This window comes from Cryptomeria japonica, chromosome 3 (assembly GCF_030272615.1).
Source record: "Cryptomeria japonica chromosome 3, Sugi_1.0, whole genome shotgun sequence".
Lineage (NCBI taxonomy): Eukaryota > Viridiplantae > Streptophyta > Pinopsida > Cupressales > Cupressaceae > Cryptomeria > Cryptomeria japonica.
Window position 1 is genome coordinate 767,666,453 of NC_081407.1, and position 19,909 is coordinate 767,686,361.

A 19,909-nucleotide genomic window follows, 5' to 3' on the forward strand; every position below is an offset into this window, starting at 1 on the left:
AAAAGTTGGCACATATCTAAAGTATGTGAGGGACCAATACAAGACCCATTTAGAGAGGAACCTAAAGTACGAGCATCCCCCCATGATTCCAAAGAGGGAGTGGAAGGACCTGATTTTGGATGCCAAGGAGAGAATTGAAAGGAAAAAAGGAAATACACCACCAGACGCTAGAAGAAGGTACGGGATACTATTAAGAATGTAATTATGTACTAATTAATTACTCTTTATATTTATATAATCTAACATATTTCAAACTTTTTATAGACTGAGTGACACGTCAAAGGCAACCAAGGCAAGACAAGAAAAGCACGGGCAACACAAACTCGGCTCTGGTGGTTATATGAAACTTGTTGCACGAATTGTAAGTATCTCATGTAAACGAAATATTGCATCAAAATATTAATAAATTGCAAACGATTTTTTTTTTTATCAAAAAATGCAAGCAAAATTTACGATACCAAGCAAAAATGCAGGGCTCTGAATTCAATAGAGCGCCCACAGAAGATGACAAGAGAATTGCCTACCAGCAAGGCTATTCAGTCGTGGCTAATCGTCTATAAGAATTGAGTGGGCATACACAATATTCGAGTGCATCCATCACACAAGTAAATATGCTAAATGGAAATTGTTTCAAATTGAATACTTTACCAATAATCTAATTGATGTTGAGTTCCAACATAAAGTGACTATATTTGTTTTAAATAAGCAAGCAATGATAAAAATGTGCATGACATTGGAATGCAGCCTGCTAATCGTGAAACACCACCTGCACATGAAGGTCTGGATGTGCATCCCAGTAGTGGAGGTATTCATTTGCTATTCAAATTTATTTATGTAGTTATTAATACAATTAAACATCTTAATTTGTAATTAGAGTAGTAATTAATGTAACTTTTTTTTTTAATATTTTAGAGCATGTAGTCGGTGGTGACCAAGTGGAGCATGATCTGGGTACACAACATTAGGAACGTGATGTTCCCCACTCAAGTAAAGAGGACCATTGTTATTCCTTTAAACAAATATAAGTGCAATTGGTGTTCAACATTAATGTAACCTTTAGTATTTCAACTCAAGATGATCTAGAGGGTGTTCAGCATGTTGAGGTTGAGGCTAGACAAAATGATGTGGCCCCCATCAGGTAAAGAGCGCAACAGTTATGTTCTCTAAATTAATGAAATACTTGTAACAATAATAAAAAAATGTTTTGAATTTAACCCATTTCTTTGTTATTGCAGAGGACCCCCCTTTGCTTCAGTGTCCTCGTCCTTAGTATAGGACTAGACATACATCGAGATCATGAGCAGAGGGTGGAACAACTACAGAGGGGGGAAATGATGAAGAAATCGATGTTCCACTTAGTCTTTTCATAGCTTCAAGGAAAAAACAGAAAAAGAAATGATTGTAATCTACCTTATTTGATAATGACTGATTTTTATGTGTTAGTGAATGTAATTATGTGTTAATTAATGGTTATGGATGATATGTGTTAATTAATATTGATGAATGTTGCATGTTAATTAATGTTAATCAATTTTATGTGTTAATGAACGTTATGTGATATTAATGAATGAATGTTATATTTTATTAATGGTAGAAAGAATGAATGTTATAAGATGTTAAAGGGAAATTTAGAGTGATGTTAGGGGGGGGAGGGGCCAAATGAGCTTCCACCTTCACGTGGTTGGCCCTGTTAAGTAGAGAATATTAAACTATTCTCGAAGCCAAGCGAAGCTCAACAAAATAACACACTTTTCAATATTTCATTATGTTGCACAATTAATCTTATTGAATAATGTATATTGAATTTTAATTGTAGGGTCCAATAGAGCCAACACGAACAACAACACCACAAGTTGTTGGGTATAATGAACTCCCATATTGTTTTGTATGTACACTAACAATATGAGTTGCTTCTAGTGTTGATATCCATGGCGGGACTGCAAAAGTTATGAATATGCTTCATCCTTGTAAGTTTTTTTATTACTTGTCATTTTCTTTAGCATTTTGTTACTTCATAAATGAGATGTTTTCAAATGTTTATTCCATGAATACCTCTCTATTGTATGCTTCATGATCTCGCTTCTGATTCAACTCTTTATATGTCCTAAAATTGTATGAGCCTAATAGCTTCTACTCTTGTTGATAGTTTGGTGGATCTGAACAATGGCTCCTTCGAAGAACCGTGATCCTTTTAATTTTGGCCTTCCATGATGTGAAAAAGAGGTTATGTTATGAATAATGGTCCAGATGATTTAGTTATTTCTTATTATGTTGAGTATGAGTAAATTTGGGCTTCCTTGGCTATGGTCACTATTTTGTACTAACTATTGTCATTTAGTGTGATTTGAGCATAGACTTCAAGTAATCATGAGGGTGGAAACAATATTCAAGTGTAAGGGGGTACGCGGCCTTGACCAAGGGATGAAAGTATCAGGAAAGTACAAGTGATTCATGTGTAGATCAATGTATCATTCACCTATTAATTCCTAGCAACATTCTCAAATAAACAAGCAAAGAGGTATGTTGAGTGCATATATACATTTTATGTTTCCATGATGTAAGTAAGATATCAAACATGTAACTTAGATTGATTTGCAATTTCATTCATAAATATTAGATCTTCCTTGTAGATTTTTGAATGCATAATGTCTCCTTGATTTCAATATCTTTATTGCATGTACTCTTTTCAGCATGAAACTCCACTCATTGAGGTCTCTTACTAAATTCAAGTAAGTTATCCTATCAATGATGATACGTTTTGCATGCATTTTATGGGGAAATATTATTAATAGCTATGGTTGGGTTGTTAATTGTTTTGTGAAAATATATACAAGTAGATTGGGACACTAGAGTTATAAACATTCTAAATTGTGTTTGAGATCATTGTCCTAATTGTAACAGTCAACCACCATTGGCCCAAGGCCACACCAACACCGTTGTGACACCAAGGTTTGTGCATACTGGTGTAAGGGCTACTCTTAGGACATTTCATTACCATTACATATACACACCTAGTGGGGTTTCCAAACACAAGTTGTTTGAGTAGGCAGTATCACTGGTAAACTTGTGATTGTCACAATTGTTACCCTTAGGACAGTCATTAATATTTTGTCTATGGCACTTTTTTATGGCTTCTAAATGCTTTTATGGGGTTTGCAGGGGTCCCACACATCTCTTCCAACATTCCATCCAATATTAATGTAATAAAGTTAATTAGAAAATGTCAAGATGCAAAAAGGTTAAAAACTTGTCAATTGACAACTAAAAGTGTCAATTTGACAATAAATTAAACTTGTAAACACCCAAAAGTGGTTGTATGGGTGGTTAAGAGTTGTTTTTCTGTTTCCATGAAGGGAAGAGGTTTAAATATGTTTGTAATGATCCAAAATGAAGAGGTTGAGGGTCAGATTTTCTTGGCATTGTAAGAGTTTGGGGTTTGCCAATAAAAATACAAGGTTTTCCTTGCAATTTTTCTCTAAAATCTGCACTTTATTGGTCTGAAACTCTTCTTCTTTGCTTCATTTTTATTGGAAATGGATTTGGCAATGTAGAGGAGTGTTTGTAATATAATTTGATACTGTTATTGAAGGTTTTACATTAAATTCTGATATAGTTCTATTGGTTGTTCTAAAATATGTTGTAGGTGATTGTTTTAGGGAGTTTTGAGAGTCAAAATGCAAATGTGACCCATTCCACTTTATGTGGTTGTTGTTTCTTGTGGAATGGGTCAGTAATATTGTATTATATGTTTCTCTAACCTTACATGTGCAGGAAATAACGTGGAGATGAAGTGTTGATACCCTAGGGTAAGAGATTGAGTGAAGAAAAGCATGAAAATGGAGGCATGAGTATAGCAGCAAAAGATCTACCTTAAGGAGGTAGTGTTTCTATGTGAAACAATGTTAGGGGATGGTAAATTCATGGTGAATACCAAGTTTCAAGATCTAGAAGTGAGTTTTGGGGTTTGAACAAGGAGGCCCTAGTTTTTTAGGCCTAAAAAAGGAGGGTTTAGTATCTAACCTATCAAATGAGTGTGTATTGTCTTGAAATCTGGAAAATATATGGTTTTGGAACATTTTTCAAGAATTTTTTTTGGTTTGGAGTTGTGGTCATACCATTTGTTGGTACTTTCTTTGGAAAAGAGGGCTAATTGGGCCTAGTTGGTGTGTAGCAGGGTGCTAGTCTGAGTATTTCATCTAAAAGACCCATAGTTTATTTTCAAATATGTTATGTAACTTCCAAAAGGGTATCCAGATATATAAACAAAAATTCAAGTGTTTTGGGATTATTTTGAGTAAAGGTTAGATTACCCGCTGAACATGGCTACTAGGGATTGGACTATTTAGGGACCCGGGTAAGGGTTTGTGAGTGAACCAATTGATAGGGTGAGTGAATCCTATTGGGTAAAGTGGAATAGGGTATTTAGAGACCCTAGTAAGTTTTGGAACAAGTTGGTGAGGTTGATAGTTCTATTTGGGCATCTTGGTGAAGCCTAGTGAAGGAAGGTGAAACAAGAAGAGTTGAGTTTTCAAGAAGAAAGAATGATGAGTTGCATCCGTTCTCTTGGTGTTGTGCTCAATTGAGTATGTCTTTCTTATGTATTAAAATGGAATTTTTCAATTGAGAAAATTTGATGTATTTGAGATGTCTTGCATTTAGATATGGCATGAGCTTAGTCCTAGAGTGAGACTAGGGAGTGGCTCCCACTCCTGTCCCTCGTGAGACTAGAGTGAGACTAGGAAGTGGCTAGTAACATTATTTTTAGTACTATCTTTACCTATTGTACTTTTCTATTGGACTCGATAAACCCAATAACCTTGTACATGTGATTTATTTTATTAAAGAGGATATTCATGTAGTCCGGAATGCATGATTATCGTCTTTGAATATATGTTGAATATATAATAACGAGTGACTACTTAGTATGAGATATATACATGTCATTCAATAGGTATATGTCATGTATTGACATAGGATGACACTTTATATGAGATTATCAATTTGGGATATACTTATAAGAAATATGTGTATATATAGTAGATAAATTCATTTCATGTATATATATAGTAGATAAGTTTTGGTAGCTCCCAAGAACAACTAACTTAGATAAGGTAGATAAAGTCATTTCATCTCCCTGATTGGCTTTAAAGGCTCTTGTATTTGGGTTAGCTAATTCTCTATCAGCACCATTTTTAATAGGTTTACCAGTACTCAGTGGTTCATAAAGTCCTCTTAGGAGTTGGACCATCTCAACCATGGTGCACCTGATCATATTAGCTTGAAACCAGTGTACCTCACATTAGCTTCAAACCTATGCCCCCTATTGGTAGCTGATGGGGATAGAATATCATTCGTTGTACATATTAATGAGATTTGCTTTACGTCTAGATAATAATAATTTTTAAAAAATAAAAATAAATGTTCGTTGGAATTACAACGGAGACTAATCTTTCCACCGACGATGGAATCGTCGGACCAACAGCGTTCTCGTCGGTGCAAAGTTTCTGGAATCCATCGAAATTCCGACTCAAACTACACAAACATCCGACGAGGATGTTGTATGCCTGACAGCACTTCCTTGTCGGACGGTCGTCGATGCATATTAATGGATCGATGACAAAACCATCGGACAAACAGCATTCCCATCAGTGCAAAGTTTCAGACTTCCGTCGACATTCTGACGCAATCTAAACAAACATCCGATGAGGATGCTGTATGTCCGACGAATTTTTTGACCGGAAGAGCGATCATGCCCATCGTCGGCAGAGTCCATGGGGTTGTCGTATTTCCAACAGTCAGAGGCATCGTCGACAAGTCCGATGACGAGTTTTCGACAGCTACTTTTGTCGGTAGTCTGACGAAAAGTAGTCGCAATTTTGACAATCAGTCGTCGGAAATTAGCCCCAAATGTACTAGTGAATCATTTATCTGACCGACGCTACTTAGTTTCAACAAAAATTTACTTATATATGTAAACTATATTACCTTTCCTCTTAAGAAGTATTGGATAGAAATCAATTGTGCATGTTCCTGCTTAAATGGAATAGTAGTATGTGCTTGTATCATGTTGTTGAACATTTGATTAAAAGAAACATTACATATTGAAGGTGCATTTTGGATTTTGAATGTCTTACGAGGTTAATCTTTCCCTTTCATTTGGTATTAGAGCTAAGATCCATGGTTTGTATGTGCTTGCATGTGCATGTATGTGAGTTGCATGTACTTGGATGTTACTTGCCTGTCATTTCATGTGAAGGATTCATGGTGTTTAAGGTTCTAAATATCTTATGTTATGGTTCTTAGCCTGGCAAGCTTGAGGGAATTTTTTTTGAAAGAATTGATTGATGATTAGTCGTATGAGTATAAAGTCTTGCAGTTGATCTTGTTTTTTGATGGAGTAGACATCTTGAAGGATAGAGAAGATGGAGTTGTATGAAGTTGATCATGTGGCTACATTCTATTTGATATTGATTTAGATCTGTTTTTGGACAATATATAATAACCCTCATGCATGGTGGTATTCTTACATTTTGTGGTTGTCTAGAACAAAGTATTCATGTTGGATGTGTGTTTTTTGGCTCTCTAATGGTATGGAGAAAATTGGGTTGTCATAAATATGTGCTTATGTTGGGAATTTGGTTTTAGTTGTTGGCATTGGAAGTCGTTATTTCATTAGTCTATGGTTGGGAGGGCAAATCATTGCCCATGGTTAAACAAGCATTTAAAATTCAACATTTTGTGTGTGTTTGAGAGAGGATTAAATTTAAAATATTCATTGTAGGGTTATGTTGTTGGATTTCCTCTAGAAGAGCAAGATGTAATCTCCAAGTTAAGGTTATGATCTTGCAACTGTAGTTTAACTTGTTTCTTGTGAATGAATACAATGGTTTAATGCTTTGAAGTGTGGGATTTTTTACCCGAAAGGGTTTTCCCCATGTATATTGGTGATTCTTCTCTTCTATATTTCTTTTATTCTTCTTCTTGCATGTTCTTGAAGTGTTGATTTACATGTCATTATACTATCCAAATTTACTTATATATGTAAACTATATTACCTTTCCTCCTAAGAAGTAATGGATAGAAATCAATTGTGCATGTTCCTGCTTAAATGGAATAGTAGTATGTGCTTGTATCATGTTGTTGAACATTTGATTAAAAGAAACATTACATATTGAAGGTGCATTTTGGATTTTGAATGTCTTACAAGGTAAATATTTCCCTTTCATTTGGTATTAGAGCTAAGATCCATGGTTCGTATGTGCTTGCATGTGCATGTATGTGAGTTGCATGTACTTGGATGTTACTTGCCTATCATTTCCTGTGAAGGATTCATGGTGTTTAAGGTTCTAAATATCTTTTGTTATGGTTTCTTAGCCTGGCAAGCTTGAGGGATTTTTTTTTGAAAGAATTGATTGATGATTAGTCCTTGTATGAGTGGAAAGTCTTGCAAATGATCTTGTTTTTTGATGGAGTAGACATCTTGAAGGATAGAGAAGATGGAGTTGTATGGAGTTGATCATGTAGTTACATTCTATTTGATATTGATTTAGATCTATTTTTGGACAATATATAATAACCCTCATGCATGGTGGTATTCTTACATTTTGTGGTTGTCTAGAACAAAGTATTCATGTTGGATGTGTGTTTTTTGGCCCTCTAGTGGTATGGAGAAAATTGGGTTGTCATAAATATGTGCTTATGTTGGGAATTTGGTTTTAGTTGTTGGCATTGGAAGTCGTTATTTCATTAGTCTAAATGCATGTGGTATGTAGAGTTGATCATTGGATGACTTGAAAGCTTTTTTAATAGCCTAGCTTCTCGGTATGCATGTACATGATGGTGGTTGCAAAGTTGGCCTACAAATGTGCTTCGAATTCTTGGGCCTCTACTTCCTTTTGCTTGGTTGTACTTGCATATCTAAATTTCATGTCGATTGGACTTGAGGGTTGTCACATCCTTTTTTTACACAAACATTCTACTATGTTTATTTTGCTTTGAAATATGATGTCATCATGAATTTTATCTACTATGTTTATTTTCCTTTGAAATATGATGTCATCATGAATTTTATATGAATTGTGGATTCATGGTCTCTTTTTAAATGCTATCAATTGAGAAAATATGTTAACTAATGTTATGACATTGATAAGCATAATGTGTATAAGTTTCAGCTAACTACATTCTTATGATTAAGTTGATGCAGGCAACTCAACGTCCTCTGAGAAGGGAGGGGGAGTATCATTAGGTAGAGGGAGTAAACAAATGGAAGGTCAAGTTGTCATTTGAGTCACATGGAGCTTGTAATTATAAGACACTTTTAAGGTTGTTAGTGGTTGCAGTGTTGAAGTTTGGGTTCTAGTGTCGAGACATATGTGTAAACATACGCAATATGTGTTACAAGTGCATGCATGCATACACGCATGCATATATATATATATATATATTTCTTCATTTTTTAAACAAGTTGAAAACGTCATTAATACAATTCCATCGTTAAAGCATTTTATCAGCTAGAATAGCCAAGCTATAAAGATGTGAAATTGCTTATGCATTTAGATAGGCTCGCATTGTATTGAAGCCCCGCCACTTTCCTGTTTTTATGGAAATCTATTTACAAACCCAATCATCGTGGGTATAATGAAATGAAATTAAGTGAGATTTGGGAGCTGCATTTGGCTCAAGTGGATCTCAATTAAGTTGCTTTGAAGGAACTTTTGATTTTTGAGTATATAAACATCGAAGAAGCATTTCTTGAGAACAATAAATTTTATCATCTTTCCTTTCTTGAGGAAACAGTTTTACTCTGCTCTCGATAATAACAAGTTATAGTTGAGTTGGAATGACAATATAGTGAGAATAGTTTGCATTTGGAAGTCGTAGCTACCCAAAGCACTATGAAAAGGAGAAAAACGTGAAAAGTCATAACCTTTAGCTAGCAATATGGTTGTCAGGCTCGTAGAATACTTTTCGACTAAGGAAGTTAATTTTTCTTAAGCATTGAATGAAACTTCAATAGAATGCTCTGTTTCTTATACATTAAATAAATATCTATTTCATGACCTGGAAATGAGGTCGAAGTTATATTTATTCTCATTTGTAGAAGCATGTAATATGGGCTTATAATTCTGAAATGCAATGGTCTTCTTCATTTTTAGAAGGCACTTACATTTGGTGTAAGTCGTAGCCAGAGAAAACCCTCTATCCTCTTCCAAGAATAGCGACGTTGCATTCTTTTATCATAACTCTTAAGAATTTAATAATCTGAATCTTGTAGGATACAGTGACATATTCTTTACTTAAATTTATCATGTGATATGAATACTATCGTGTCCAAGCTTAGGTCTGAGAAGACCATAAACAAAGGATAGTTCCGAATAAACAAGTAAGGCATCAATGCTAATAACTAAATTAAACATAAAACTAATATTTTGAACTTCAAACCCGTGCCAAGGGGTGAGAATTGACATAAGCAGTAGTCCTCTGTTCATTCTTTAATTCTTTAAGAGTTGTAACAAATAACAAAGAATACTGATATCAGACTGAACCAAGTGGTAAAAGATTTAACATAAATACAAAAGGTATTATCTCTTCATGCAATAAACCAAATGAACAAGAGTGTTTGAAAAGTAAGAACTTCCATTTACTCTCTTGTTTTTTAGAACCAAATTTAGAGAAGTCTTGAACTAATAAATGCAAGCTTTGTATAAGATAATTTAAACAGTGCAATATGATGAATAGGTTGAATGACTACAATATTAATATAATTGTTAAGCAAGAACTTGGATAAGTAGAATATCCTTAAAGGTTTTATAACCCTAAATTTATTAAAAGATTATCTAGTTGGATAATTTTTTAGACATTTGAGTTGATGGAACATGTTTATATGCATGCAATGGCAAGAATGCATGTGCATGCATACGCGAATGGTACCAAAAGCTTTGCACCTTAACACGTCAATTGCCTAGACCTTGTCAAGATGACAGAACATGAGAAATTGTTCAAACAAGTCGAGTGGGTGGTGAACCTTGACTTCACGTTCAATCGTGATTGCAACTATAAAAACTATTGGCCAAGGTGGTGCATTGTCTCACATTTGTCTGTCAGTTCACATAATCCGAATGCACTACCTAGTCAAAGGTTATGCTAGATAGGAGGTACCTATAGTGTATGACCGACTAGAGTCATGTAGGTTCAAAACACCAGGCTCAAATGGAATTAGACTTAGCACTTGTTTGCACCCTCATGAAGGATAGGGCCACTTCCAATAGGAAGGTGTGTGGGAAACCGTGAGGCCTATGGTTCGAGGTAATGTGCCTCGATGATACTCTCCCTTCGGTTAGCTTTCAATGGTTCTTAAAGATTTTAGACTGGATTCTGAATACAGTAGACCCTAAAATCTTCTATGCATTTTATTTTAAATGTTCAACAATGTTGAGTTAGAAACTTTGATTTTATTTTATGAATATTCATTCATTGTAAGCAAGGATTTATTAAAGTTATTCTCCTTCTTGAAAAAAAATAGCTTTAGGTTTTTTTCATACTATTGATCATGAAATGTATTGTTTCTCACTCTTAAACTTGTTATAGGTGTTAGCATGTTACAAGGGTTTTGTAGACTTTTCATTCAAAATCTATGGTTATGCCTATATGTGTTATTTCATTATTTTGGGTGTTCCTCAAACTTGTGGGTCTTCCATGTGATAGTGGATATGGATTTGCATGTGTGTTTGTGAACATTGTGATTTTGTAGGTTTTACATAATTAAAACTTGTAGTTTTGTAGATCTACTGATAAACTATTTTTCATCTTATGATTCTTATGTGGTATTTTTTGACACAAAATATTTGCAATTCTACATGAATGCTTTGTGCATGGTGTGAGGAGATTTCTAGCTTTCTCGGTGAGGAAATTTTAGAATATGTTTTGCCACTAGTTATTTATGGTTTGTGAAGCTAGTATGCTTTATATTTTAAAATTTTATGGACAACTTGTTTCCTTTGAAGGTTTTGTAGTTTTCTTGCTCTACTAAAAGTTCTGGGTTTTTGTAGAGCTATGGAAAGATTGTGTTTAGGCCCTTAGCAGTTTTTGGACGAAAATAATTACGTATTTACAGGAATACATGTGTGGTTCCTCAACTATGATGCTCATATTTTGATTTTATTATTAAATCAAGTTTGTTAGTGATCTAGTGTTTGAGTCCTAAAAAATCTTCATGTTATCTTTGTTGGATGGTTGAATGGACCACAATACTAAGAGGGGGACTGAATCAGTATTCCCATAGCAATATCATCATTAGGCTCAACAAAACCACAGTCCAAGAAATGCTATCATTAGGCTCAACAAAAGGAGAGTCGGACAGGGAGGGACCCGTAGAAGGTTGATCAACAACAACAGCAAGGGATGAAATGGAATGAAGATGTTGCAGAACTTAATGAGCAAAAACAGTTGGAGGAGAACATCGTTGCAGATTCGGAGGAGTCACAGGGACAGAGGATGTAACAATCGAAGAAGTGGGAGGGTACAAAACATCAACAACAAAAAACATCTCGAGAGGGGGCGGCATTCTCCTAGGAGGAGCCCACAGAGTGAGAGTTTGAAGCATCAATCGTCAAGTGTTCGGCAATAGCATCTTTGCACCAAGTAGCGGCACCTTTGTGTCAAGGCAACAGACAATTTGAAGCAAGATGACCCTTAGCGAAGCATCTCCAACAATGAAAGGGGAGGCCCTCAAAGTCCAGTGGTTGGGTGCAGGGCTTGCCCCCAACCATTAAAACCACATCCCCAGGGAGAGGCACAAAAATGTCAATATCCACTAAGATGCGAGCAAAAGTGGAGTGGCCCATAGAAGAGGTAGCATCATCAACCTTTAAGAAATGCCCAATAGAGAGTTGCCAATGGCCTCATAGCAACAATGCTCCTAGATATGAAAGGGGAGATTAGGAAGGTGAATGCAAACTGGATGCACATTAAGCAGTTTAGTACGAGGGTTAAATGAAGTTGTCCACAGTTTAATTGAGAGAAAGTGGTCCCCCCAGGTCCACAGCAAGCCCAAAATCAGGTCATAGTCATGAGAGGAGGTAAAGGAAGCAATAAAAAACCCCTTTGCACAAGGAAAAAGATTGATGCTATGCATCACCAGAGGCTTCCAAGAGTCACTTACCCAATGATGAAGGTCTAGAAGAGAAGGCCAAAAACCAGCAAATTTACACACCAGGGCATAGTGATGGTTGAAGTCAATGTTCTCCACAACGTCCTGTCCACAAACAACCACCAAGGAGGATTTGGCACAAGGTAGAGGTCGGATCCCTCTGGAGGGATGCACCGCAGAGAGAGCCACACGAGAAAAGTTGTGTTGACTAGCAAAAAAGGTTTTGGGAGCACACACAGTAGGATCACTAGCAGCATCTGCAGAGGCAGGGGCATCAACGATCAACGTGGAGGCTTCCAACCCATCTACAACGGAAATGCCAGAAGTGGCAACCCCCATGAGAGCATCCAAGGGGGGGAAGTCACAGCAGGAGTAGTCTGAGAGTTCAAACGCACATGGGCGAGAGAGTCGTTGGCAAGGAGAGCCATGAATCTTACTAAAATGATGGTTGATTGAATTGCATGAGTAACTCATGTTTATTCCAAAGCATTGGAGAAGTATTCAGGTGTCTGTAGCAGATTATGGCTAAGTGTGTTGTTTTGGTGCACAGTCTATCAGATAGGGTTCAATTTCTCGTCCGCATTGTGTTGCATTGATTCATCTTTGCTTGTGGTTGCAATATGAAGTTGGTGGATGCAAAAGAATGTTTTATCTCAGGTTTCATGTTCCTATTTGATCCACAATTGATTTGGTGATGGTTTGTGTGTTGGTCATGTAGAATAAGTATACATGTTTGCAAGAATGCTTCACATTCCTCTACCTTCTAATGATTTGGTGTTGTTGGTATCAAGTGATGTTATGTTGTGCATTTGTAGGTGTTGTGGAGGTCCGCATCATATTTTGAGTATGTTTGGTTGTATCACGTTATTGGTTCTATCTTTCAAAGTCAACTTGAGTATTTTTGGTATGTGTGGTAGAGTGTGGAGTTGAAGGCGATAATTTAGGAGTAGTAGGAAGGTGTGTCTATATGGTGTGATGCTTCACATGTCTTGTTTCCCTTCCGCATTGCTTTGGAGAAAGTGTTTGGGGCCAATTGTTTAGACTCTGCACAATACATCTAATTAGGCCAACTTAATTGATATATCTTTTGTTCTGGATGATATATAAGGGATGACATCTTTTAGAGGATTACATGAGTTGAATAAGAGCATGTGCATAGTGTATTGTGTAAGAGTGAATGTATGCATTGCAAATGAGCAATAATGAAATCAATTTCAAATGTTTAGAACGGTGAACTGTAATCAACATTTCAAAGAATGCCTATTCAATTCAGCAATAACTATTCCTTGTAATCAGATATATTACATCTTGCCCTTAAGAAGTGATCTTCAATGTTTTGCAAGTCCATTGTATCTTGCCCTAAGGTTGTGCGCCTAAACCTGGAAGTCCAAATTAGGAGCAATGAGCTTCATTGGTCAAGAGCCTAAAACTTTGTAATCAATTTTCATACTGAGATAATTCTCACTGTGATTTTTCCCACATTGGGTTTTCCACGTAAAAACCCTAGTGTTCTTGTGTGATTGATCCTTTTGTTTTCAATTGTTCTTAAAATTATCGCTAACATGTTTACTTTATCTCTGAGTAGTTCTTCTCCTTACATGTGTACTACCAAACAAACATAAGAGCCATTAGATAGTTCAACAATTATCATTTTCTAACTCCATAAATATAAGAAATCAATTTATATATCCTAGCAAATACATAAATCATATATATGAATCATGATTACAAAAAATATTGATTAAGATGATGCAATAAGCAAACAAATTCTTAAGAGAGAATCACCTACCACTACCTAACTACATTGCTTTAGTTTATACCGTAAGGGAATTGGGCTTTTGGATCCCAACATGATACATATTGGTAGCATTAAAGATCCCAAAATTTTAACATCTAATTCGTACAATTTGGTGCAATCTATTAAATCTTGTTATATAAGCGAATGGTAAGGAAAGGAGATCAAAGATACCCATCCCAACATACCAAAAAGGCAAGATCAATCTCATGAACTTGAAAATGTAAGACAATGTACAATGTCAGAGTTAGGAAGTCAAACTTCTTTGAAAAGGTTTGAAAGTGTCTAAGTAAGACATTTAAGGATCACGAACCCCAAAAAATTCATGCTTGAAACAAGCCTGAAGAAAAAACTCTTCAACTCTTATGTTTCTTTGGAAATGTAGTTTGAATGTCACTTTGTAGAAATATTGAACAATGATAATAAACTTCAAATTTTGAACTAAAAAACACTGCAAAGTGTTATTACCTTGCTTTATAATGAATGCAAGAATTTATTGAAATACCAAACTTAGAAGTGCTTCAAGATGTATGTCAACGATAAACTCCACAACTTTCTAATACTTCATGATTTCTTTGTTCAATTCCACTATATGGAAGATTCGTTTGTGTTAATGTAGGTTTTTTATTTTCCTTATGTTAGGGGGTATTTATTTTTTCTACACATATATTATTTAAGCTTGCTTAGGTTAATAGGAGTGGTTTATATGAGGACACGTGGTGAAATACTTCAGCTACATGTGTAACTCTCCACCTCACATGGGTAGTTGAGTTACACACCCTCTTTTGGCTTGTTGTGCCACCTCTCATAACCACTATTTTGTCATTTCCTAAGTGGGTTATGGGGTAGTTGGGTTTCACACCCTCTTTTGGCCTTATGTGCCAACTTTCTCAACTCCTTTTTTGTCTTCATGTAAGGAGGTTATGCCACATGTTTTGGCATTTACCAAGAAGGTAAAACCTCCCACTTTTTATGGAGAGTTAATGCACCCCTTGGATGTATATGCTTATATTTTTTTATATAATAAGCACTATACTCTCACCTTCACTAGTTAAGTTAGTGGAGTGATAGCTCGGTGAGAGACTTCTCCAAATTCTCCTATTTGTCTCTATTTCTCTCTCATATTGAAATTATCTTCATTCAGCTATTTTGATCTTCGATCATCCGTTGTGTGAGGAGTTGCATGTGATCTACGACCGACATCAGATCTTGGCTCGATTCTTGCTTCTCGCAGAATCTCACATGGTATCAGAGCTTATTGTCTGGTATAGCTCATTGCTTTTTTCTTTTTTTTGAGAGATTTGAGACTTTTATATAGCTAATATTTTCCTTAAAAACTAAGTATTCTCTTCTCCTGCATTCTCGTGTGATCTAGAGAATCAGAACAATTTAAAAGAAAATAGCTTCTAGTTAAATCTGGTTTACATGTATGTGTTCTTGTAAGATCTGGGTGATTACAACTTTGTGGTAATATTGGAAGTTTAATAAGAATTTCTAGAGTGTCCATAAGGCTTGACAAAGTCAAAAGTGACTTTTACTTCACCAAAATCAGAGTTTGGATGGAGGACACAGTAAAAAAGCAGAGTAAATGTTTTTTACTGGAGTGGTTTTCATTTCGGCTTTAGTGTTCCAACTTCTGTTCACTTTCAGAAAAAACGATTTCTGGGTTTTCTTCCCAGTATCGAAAAATTTCTGGGTTTCAAATGGTATTTCCAGAAAATTAATAAATTTTTCATAAATCGAACTTGAATAGGGCCTAAGCCGTTTTTCTATCAGGGAAATTCAGCAACATTTCTTAAAAGTTGCACATCTTTTGCCTCGGGTGTCAGATTTTTGCAAACAAATACTTGACAGAAAGCTGGAAATGAGCACTCTCCATTATTGTAGGTCTAATTGAAATTTTTTACCTTTTTCTATTAGATATTAAAGGTTGTATCAGCTGCTTCTTTTTCTCTTCAACTGGTCATATCTTTCTCCTCACAACTCTGTTTTTCAAAAACTAATAGTTGTTGGAAAGGTATTGAGATAAATTAAGCAGTTATAAAGCTAATTTGCTTCAGATCTTGTCTCAAATTATTTGTATTTAAAATCTCTATTGGTTTCTTAAAAGAATTGTAATCTGATAAAAAGCCTTGTAAATGCACTAATTATAAAGTGCCAACCTTGTAATATTTGGGGGGGGTGATTTTTGAGACTAGTAAAAAAGGAGGGGTGTCTCTTGTGCCTTCTTTCTTGCACTTTTCCTGATTCTTTGCAATCTTCTTTTCTACTATCATGTATGCATCTATAGTTCCACTTTTAACACCATATAATTATTTTGAATGGAAATCTAAGATGATAATATATCTGAAAAGACATGGATATCATCGTGTTACTATGGGACTTGAAATTGAACCTCAAGATGCTCCAAAAAAGATTAAATGGTTTAATAAATGTGAGGAAGCTTTTGGTACTCTATGTATGTCAGTCTCTCCAGACCTCCTTTTTCACATTGAATCTGCCACTACACCAAATGCAGTGTGGACCACTTTGGAAAACCTATTTGGTATGCAGGATGAGCTAAGAGGTCATCAGTTAAAGAATGAACTCATAGGGTTGAATCCAACCAATTTTGATACTATACAAGACTTCTTCACTAAACTTAAGTTTGTAAGATTGCAGTTGGAACGGTGTGGAACTAAGAAAGATGATAAGCAACTGATCTTGAGTATTCTTTCTAAGCTTGGTCCTAACTATTCAGTGTTTGTTTCTACATTCTATGCTACAAAATGTGCCCTAGGTACCACATTCAAAATGCCTTCTCTGAATGAATTTGTTGCAGAACTCACTAGGGAGCAAGACAAATTGGTTCAAATGGGTACATTAAAACCCTCTAAGTCACATGCCTTAGTTGTAAATCAAGGCACAAAAGAACAAAAAAGGTCTAGTAAGCAAGATAAGAAACAAAAGAACCAAGGAGAGAAGAAAAAAGATCAGAAATCTGCTACTTCAAAAGTAGATAATCAGACCTCTTCATCAAGAGGTGAACAACCTAAGAAGGAGAAGGTCAAATGTTCTTATTGTAAGAGGTCTGGTCATGATGAACATAAGTGTTTAAAGAAACAAATTGATCACCTTTCAAATCTTCTTGAAAAGAATAATATCAAGGTGTCTGATTCAGTCAAACAGAGTTCATCAGAAGGATCTTCTAAGGATACAGATAAGAATAAAGGGAAAGGAAAGGGTAAGGCCCTAGTTGTTGTTGCTTCACAACCCAATTCTTGGATAATTGACTCGGGTGCTTCGCACCACATGGCTTCTTCAAAAGATGATTTCACCTCTTTAGAGCCATGTTCTATGCCTTCCATACTAATGGGTGATGACACTCCTGTTGAAGTGCATGGGAGAGGGTCTGTTAATGTGGGCGAAGGAACATTTAAGGATGTCCTTTGTGTTCCATCTTTATCAACTAATCTCCTATCTTTTTATCAGATCACTCACACTGGTTCTAGCAAGCAAGTTGAGTTCACACCAAATACAATGGTAATCAGTGAAATGCATAATGGGTCTACTATTGTTGTGGGAAAAGCAGATCATCAATCCAGATTATATCAGTTTTCTCACTTTGTTCCTGACTCTCCTTCGACAATTTTACTCACTCATGCAGATGAGATTAGTTGTTTGTGGCATCAACGATTTGGCCACTTGAACTATCGTTACTTTTAACAACTCAGTAAACAGGACATGGTTTCAGGGTTGCCTTCTATTCGATTTTCTGATGGAGTTTGCCAGGGATGTATTCTTGGTAAGCATCCTAAGGAGAAGTATGATAAAGGCAAAGCATGGAGAGCTCCACAGCTATTGGAGTTGGTACATAGTGACTTGGCAGGACCATTTCCACAACCATCTTTCAGCAAGGCTAGATATGTCTTAACATTTATTGATGACTTATCCATATTTACATGGGTTTACTTTCTCAAACAAAAGTCTGAGGTATTTGAGAATTTTCTAGATTTCAAAGCTTTTGCAGAGAAACAATCTGGGAAGTTCATCAAGATTCTGTGAACAAATAATGGGGGTGAATATGTTAATAATCAGTTTGAACAATTTTGTGCTTCAGAAGGTATCAACATGCAGCACACAGTTCCATACAGCCCTCAGCAGAATGGTGTCACAGAACGGAAGAATAGGTCCTTGAAGGAGATGGCAAATTGTATGATTCACTCCAAGTCTTTGGCATGTCAATATTGGGCAGAGGCCATCAATTGTGCATGTTACATCCAGAACCGAGTTCCTCATAAAGTTGTGAAGGGGGTAACTCCTTTTCAAGCTTGGACCGGTTGGAAACCTACAGTTAAGCATTTCAGAGTGTTTGGTTCTCTTGCATGGGCCCATATTCCAGTAGAGAAACGCAACGCTATGGATCCGCAGAGCAAGCCTTGCATATTTGTTGGGTATTCAGATGATGTCAAAGGGTATAGACTTCTCCGTCCCTCTACACATGAGTTGTTCATTGAGAGGAGTGTTCGTTTTGAGGAGAGTTCTTCCATTTCTTCTCATACCACTTCTCCATCCACTATCACATTGGAGACATTGCATGATGATGACAGTTCTTCTAAGGATCTTAATCCTCCTAATCCTGATGAGGAGTCTTCTTCCTCCACTTCAGATGGTGACAGTGATGGTGAGGATTCACATTCTTCTCATAGTCATCCTTCAGAGGTTGATGATTCTCCCCCAGACTCTCCAGCTTCAGTGCCTCTTTGGGCTCGACAAACTTTTGAGTCAGCAGGAGATTGGCTTGGTGATCTATCAGATTCTAGAAGAACTAGGTCACAATTTCAGCAAGCTCCACATCTCTTCATTGCTTCAGCTTCTGATCCACAGTCTTTTCAAGAAGCTACAGGTGTTCCCGAATGGGATGCTGCAATGCAAGAAGAGTTTAATTCCTTGGAAAGGAATCACATATGGGATTTAGTTCCTCTTCCTAAGGGAAGGAAACTTGTTCGATGCAAGTGGATCTATCGAACAAAATTTGCAGTAGATGGGTCGGTTGATAAGTATAAGGCTCCCTTGGTAGCAAAAGGCTTTTCCCAAGTTCCAGGGGTTGATTACTCTGAGACTTTTGCTCCAGTTGCTAAGATGAATTCCATCCGGCTTGTCCTTGCTATTGCTACAACCCATCGTTGGGAAGTTCATCAGATGGATGTCAAGAGTGCATTTCTTCATGGTGACCTTCAGGAGGAAATCTATATGGAGCAGCCACAAGGGTTTGTTCAAGATCCTTCACTTGTGTGTCGACTTCGAAAGTCTCTCTATGGCCTCAAACAAGCTCCTCGAGCTTGGTATGCCAAGATGGACTCCTTCCTTCTGACAATTGGTTTTACTCGATGCCATTCTGATCCGAACGTCTACATTTTGCACCAGGATGATACTCTCACATTTCTAGTTCTCTATGTTGATGACTTGTTGATCACAAGGAGTCACTCATCCACCATCAAGGTAGTGAAAACTGCTCTACATGATAGATTTCTGATGTCAGACTTGGGTCTTCTACATTACTTCTTGGGAATTGAGATTACTCAATCTTCTTCAGGCATCTTCCTTGGACAACCCAAGTATGCACTCGATATGCTCTCTAGATTTCGCATGGCTGATTGTAAGCCTACACCTACTCCTTTTTTGTCTGGGGTCAAACTTGAGGCTAAGTGCTCTTCTCCCTTGGTTGATAGCACTTTATATCGACAAATTGTTGGGAGCCTCATCTACTTGACTCATACGAGACCTGACATTTCATATGCGATGGGCATGGTCTCTAGATTCATGCAGGAGCCACATGAGTTGCATTGGAAAGCAACTAAGTGGATTCTCCACTACATTCAAGGTACTCACAACTATGGAATTCAGTATGTAGCAGGCATGGATATTGACTTGGTGGGATATACGGATTCAGATTGGGCGGGTGATTCTCAGCATCGCAAATCCAC